Source organism: Eschrichtius robustus, chromosome 18, assembly GCF_028021215.1.
Source record: "Eschrichtius robustus isolate mEscRob2 chromosome 18, mEscRob2.pri, whole genome shotgun sequence".
Classification (NCBI taxonomy): Eukaryota; Metazoa; Chordata; class Mammalia; order Artiodactyla; family Eschrichtiidae; genus Eschrichtius; species Eschrichtius robustus.
This window is the reverse complement of record NC_090841.1, coordinates 31,359,704-31,366,236: the sequence shown is the minus strand read 5'-3', so window position 1 is coordinate 31,366,236 and position 6,533 is coordinate 31,359,704. Positions and strand designations below refer to the sequence as shown.

The window sequence follows — 6,533 nt, the reverse complement described above, 5'->3', positions numbered from 1 at the left end:
CAATTGTATATCCAAAGAAAAACTTAATCTATTATGAAGAACAAATAAGAGGACAACATTTTCTTCCAAGCAGCTATGTGGCCTTGAATCATCTATGGAACTTCATTGTGTTTCAGCTTTGCCACCACTCAGATCAGTAATATAACGAATTGTCCCTTATATCTCATGAAACTATTATGAGTGTAAAGAAAGCTACTGATGATAAACAGCAACGAAAAGTTAAAATGGCTCGCGGCTCCGGCTCTGCCTTGGGCTGGCTGCAGTCTCAGTCTGAGGGCGGCCGAATTGGTTGGCTCGTTTAACATGAGGTTTCTGCTACTTCTCCTAGTGGCAGCGTCGGCTGTGGTCCGGCGCGAAGCCTCCGCCAACCTGGGCGGTGTGCCTGGCGAGAGATTAAAGATGCAGTACGCCATGGGGCCGCTGCTCAAGTTCCAGATTTGTGTTTCCTGAGGTTATAGGCGGGTGTTTGAGGAGTATGTGCAGGCTAGTAGCCAGCGGTGCCCAGACATCCGCATTGAAGGAGAGAATTTCCTCCCTCAACCAATATATAGACACATAGCATCTTTCCTGTCATTCTCCAAGCTAGTATTAATAGGCTTAATAATTGTTGGCAAGGATCCTTTTGTTTTCTTTGGCATGCAAGCTCCTAGCATCTGGCAGTGGGGCCAAGAAAAGGTCTATGCATGTATGATGGTCTTTTTCTTGAGCAACATGATTGAGAACCAATGTATGTCAACAGGTGCATCTGAGATAACTTTGAATGATGTACCTGTGTGGTCTAAGCTGGAATCTGGTCACCTTCCATCCATGCAACAGCTTGTTCAAACTCTTGACAATGAAGTGAAGCTCAATGTGCATATGGATTCAATCCCACACCATCGATCATAGCCCCACCTATTAGCACTGAAAGCTCTTTTACATTAAGGGATTTTTGCAAGAGCAACGTGACTGACATTATGAAGGCCTGTACCGAAGACAGCAATCTGTTAGTACAGACCAGATGCTTTCTTGGCAGGCTCGTTGTACCTCTTGGAAAACCTCAATGTAAGACAGTTTTTCAGTACTGGCACATTTTGGAATTCTGCACATTTGTGGAGTGCAATAATACTGTACAGTTTTTCTTTCTTCCCCAAGTCCACTTGGTTAATAGTGTTTTTTTTTTTTTTAAATGCAGACATTACTACGTATACTTTTTTTCTCGGTCATATTTGAAAAAGTAGAAAATTGAGTTGCAATTTGATTTTTTTTTCAAAGATGTCTGTTAAGTCTGTTGTGATTTTATATGAATTTTCCTTTTTTATAGTTTAAAATTGATCTTTTTGGGGACTAGAGCTGAAGTTCCCAAATACTTTATAAGAGTTTATCAGACATCTCTAATTTGGTCATGTCCAATTTACATAGTTTTCAAAATATTGCAGATTGTGAACAGCACATTATATAAGATTATGCAGGGAAATCCTATATCCAGAGTACTCTACTAATTTGTGTATGTGTGTGTGTGCGTGTGTGATTACCAGAGAACTACGAAAAGACCAACCACTTTTTAAATCCTGTTAATGTAGTTCAATTGTCCTGCCTTAACCAATTTAATGAGTTGATTAACTGGGCCTTTATACTTAATAAAAAACTAAGCAGATGTAAGTTAAAAAAAAAAAAAAAAAGAAGTTAAATGACTATGAAAAGGTAAGGTGTCTTCATTAAGTGATTTGCAAACATGTCTCATAAATGGTATTTGAATATTTGTAATTACCTAGCATGCATTATATACAAATAATAACCAATCTAGTCATTGTACAATGCTAATTTCAGGTAACTTTTCCCAAGGCACCTTTTTTGGCTACCAGATTAGCTCATCAAGGAGGTAGATTTACAGTGCCACATGTAAAGACACTATTGACCATCAGGTACCATTTATCTTTATTCAAGCTCAGTGTAGAAGTGCAAATAAAATGGGAAGAAGACTGAGGAGGTATATAAAAATTCTCATCTGTGTCTACAAACCACAGTACTTTTATTTTTTTTAATTAATTAATTTATTTATTTTTACCACAGTACTTTTAAAAAGCCTTAAAATATTAGTGGTATTAATCTATTTTAGAATGTAAAAGGTAAACAATGAAGGACATAAAGGGAATTCCTGGTTCTCAAGAAAGCAAATTTTCCATATATTCAAATTTCAACTTGTGGATCTTCTTCCAAGAAAAAATAAAGTTACTGATTGATAATATTTCAAGGCATCTACAATGGGCACACAACTTGGAGCACAGGCAGGTAGCTTTCAGAGGGAACTCAAAGCAATTGCATCAGCTATGTGCAGCACCTTACGGATCACTGTGGAGCTAGATTGGATTTGATTTTCCCTCTGAAGCCATGTACTCATCTAGAAGGAAGGTTTGGCTCAAACTTTCACTTCATAAAGTACTTTTTAATTTATTCCCAAAAGTATACAATGACCTATTACTAAACATCATTTATAATGGTTTATCACTGGAAACTTAATTTGTTCCTCCTTCAATTTTATTTAGAGAGAAAAGTAAGAAACCACTTGACTTACACAAAGTTTTGTTAATCTTGAATCATTTTTGTTTTAAATCCTTGAAATTCTTTGAGTTTTTTTTAAAATATGGAATTTGTACATTCTATTTTGCAACTTCAAGGAAAAAGTTAATTGAGGCACTGTCATCTTCTCATATTTCAAGGGGTTATTCAAAATAAACTGAAAGTTTCTGAATTTTTAAAAAATTGCATAGCATAATCAGCACTGATATGGCTGATATAGAAACTGCAACCCAGACGCGGAGTACTGTCAACACAAACATTTTTATGTCATTGGCTTAGTGCCCCTGCTGTGGGTGACAAGGAAAATGATATTAAATCTTGAAGGAAAGTGATCCAGTTTATGAAATGGTGAAATTATTATTAACAAGTCTTCCATCATAATTTGGAAGGCAAATAATGTTGATTTAAGAGCAGAAGTTGGAAAACAAAATGTTAGTAATGGGTGCTAAACATCATTGGGTGGATTTTACCAGATCTTAAAAGAAAGAGATTATTTCAAAAAGAACTGAACATTTCCATGTGGAAAAGAAAAAAAAAAAAGTGAAAAATTTAGGACCTTGAAGATTTGGAAAATACAAGTGTATCTAATGTCAAACAGTAAAATATTAAAATTGAAACATTTATAAAAGTCAGCTTAGACGCAGGGTCCAAACAGTGCTTGCCCTTTTACTCATTATTAAAAGATTGTGACTAGCTAAGGTGGCGCCTAGTAAATCTTTTCATTTGGACCAAAGAGAGAAAAGCTATGCCTCTTCCATGAAAGCTTAATAAAACAAAGTAATTGCAATTATTTTGAGTGTGTGAAAGAGAGAGTTCAGGTAAGGGTGGAGAAGAGAATGTGAGAAAATAATGGCAAATTTAAGAAGTATGTTCATAAAAGAACAGCATGTAGACACATGATGCTGACTGGAATCAAGTAGATAGAAGCCAACTACATGTTTTAGAGTCATTCTTTCAAAGAAGCACTAGCCTAAACTAAAAGTTTGTGACTTTTGAGGGGGATAAAACAATTATCAGGTCCTCAGTCTTCTATAGGCAGAAGGACATTCAGTTCTCAAGGAGGATATGGTCCACAATACTCAATTCAGTTATGGAAATGGAGGATGATAAGAAAGGAAAATGCTTCTAGAACAATGAACTGAGAACCATCCCTCTCAGGGAGCAGAATTGAGCCTACTCATAAATCATTCCTCTTTCCCAGAGTGGGTGGCCCTTACCAATGTCTGCTAAGCGGGATGTCACAATTTTTCTTTTTACAGTAGATCCTTGTTGGTTATCTGATTTAAATACAGCAGTGTGTACATGCCAATCCCAAACTCCCAATCTATCCTCCCCTCCACCACACCTTTCCCCACTGGTAACCATAAGTTCATTTTCTAAATCTGTGAGTCTGTTTCTGTTTTGTAAATAAGTTTATTTGTATTTTTTTTTTTTTTTTAGATTCCACGATATCATATGATATTTGTCTTTCTCTGTCTGACTTACTTCACTTAGTAGGATAATCTCCGGGTCCATCATTTCACAGATATTTATGATGTGAATTTTCTATGACAGTTCATCCTTTTCCTTTGTATCAGGTAACTCACTGTACCAACTATGGACAATATAAGACAGCATTTCTCTTGAATTCACTGAAGAAAAAGGTGGGAAATAATATTGTAGGGTACAGTGTTGGAACAAACATCATTCTCTAGAAGTGTAATAAGACTGAATTGCAAAGTTCTTATTGGAAACTGTGAAACATGAATTTGGAAATGTCAGTGTTAGACTAGATTAAGACATTGTATACCATGTGATATTGTCAGAAGCTTATCCTTATAACAGGAACCCTAAGAAAAAATAACCACCTTCTGGACTGCATGGCTTGGTAACTGGATCTTCCCTGTGTTTCAGCCCCCAGGGACAAATAAATCTCTTTAGTCTATTTTTAGGCAGGAGTAGGTTTACCTTTAGACAAAATTTTAATACATTTAGTCAAAATGAAAATTTAAAAGTGAGATTAACTTAAAAAATTCAACTGAAATAAAAGTGAGATTCATACTTTACACAGATCAAAATGTGTCTTATTCAGAAGTGTTCAGAATATAGAAATAAGTAAAAAATGGTGATGATAGGAATCAAGAGACTGGAACAGTGAAACATAACAACATTTTATCTGTTGGATTTTTAATAAATAAAATAAACCTTTTATAAATTTTCATATTTTTGTACATTTTCCAAGATGCACATGTATTCTTTTATAATTAGGAATAATGAAGATACTAATAAATGTGTTAGTGACCCTCTCATGGACTTTTTGGAATAATAAGTGTTAAATGAAAAATGTCATTTCTTATTATATTTGACATATATTAAGAAACAAATAGTCATATTATAAGAAAATGTATGTACTCATGGCCTCCAACCTTCTCTGAATTATGAGCTACTAACTGAAATAATTTATGTCACTGGTTGTTCAAAAGTGCAGATGTGGTAGACTATTTATCATCTTTCACTATTTTATTGTTAAATATGGAGACTTCTAATAAACAATGGGTCCAGAAACTTGTAAATAAACAAACCACAGAAATGTTAATACTGAATCCACATGATTGTAAAAAACATTGAGAATCCAACAACACAGTTCTCGTCAAGTTTCTCTTTGTTAGTAAAATAAATGAAATGTCTATAATTATGTGTTAAATCTAGTGAGTTTATACAGGCACTCTAGGTAAATGACCAACATTGTTTGCCAATTATTTTCTTTGAACGGACACTAATAAAAAATTATAAAGGTTTTAATATGTAGACATTTTAAGTCATTCAAATTGGTTGTTTGCTATAATGAAACCAAGCTACTTGGCTGATTATGTGATATGTAGAATTTAACTGTATCCCACACAAATCCTGCAGACGGATGTTTATGAGAACTTTATTCATAATTGCCAAAACTTGGAAACAACCAAGATGTCCTTCAATAGGTGAATGGACAAATAAATTCTGAGACATCCAGACAATTTAATATTATCTAGAACTAAAGAGCAATGAGCTATCAAGTCATAAAAAGGAAGGAAACTTGGAAGAAACTTAAATGCATAATACCAAGTGAAAGAAGGCAATCTGCAAAGACTACATACTAAAAGATTCAAACTATATGGCATTCTGGAAAAAGCAAAACTATGGAGACAGTAAAAATGTCAATGGCTGCCAGGGTTTGGGGAGGGGAAGGATAAATAGATGCACAGATGATTTTTAGGGTGAAAATACTCCATATGACACCACAATTATAGATACATATCATTATACATTTGTCAAAACCCATAGGATGTACAATAGCAACAGTGAACTGTAATTTAAACCACAGACTTCGGGTGATTAAGATGTGTTAATGTAACCATCAACCAACAATGTCCAACTATAACAAATGTACCAAGCTGTTGGTGGGGGGCAGCATGTTGGTTGTGGGGAGGCTAAACGTGTAGGGGAACAGGGAGTATATGGAAAATCTCTGTACATTCCCCTCAGTTTTGCTGTGAAACTAATACCTTTTTAAATTTTTTTTTTTTTAATTAAAAGAGCTCTTTAACTGTTTTGAGTTCAAGTATTTTTTCTGAAATATTTTTAATACATTTTCATGTTAATACAAGCATGTGTCAGATATATTGTGGGTTCAGTTCCAGACCACCCAAATAAAGTGAGTATCACAATAAAGCGATTCATACAGATGTTTTGTTTTCCAGTGCATATGAAAGTTATGTTTACACTACACTGTCATCTGTTGTGCGCAATAGTATTACATCTAAAAAGCAATGTAGCTACCTTAATTAAAAATACTTTATTGATTAAAATATGCTAACCATTATCTGAGCCTTAGACGAGTAATAACTGCTTTGCAATAGTAACATCAAAGATCACTGAGCACAGATCACCGTAACAAATATAATAATAATGAAAATGTTTGAAATTGTGAGAATTACCAAAATGTGACACAGAGA

The 6,533-nt window shown here is 34.5% G+C and overlaps 1 pseudogene; it reads left to right on the top strand.

The window, feature by feature from the left end:
- The first annotated feature begins 303 nt into the window (after positions 1-303).
- On the top strand, positions 304-1,007 carry LOC137752055 (thioredoxin reductase-like selenoprotein T; annotated as a pseudogene).
- The last annotated feature ends 5,526 nt before the right edge of the window (positions 1,008-6,533 follow it).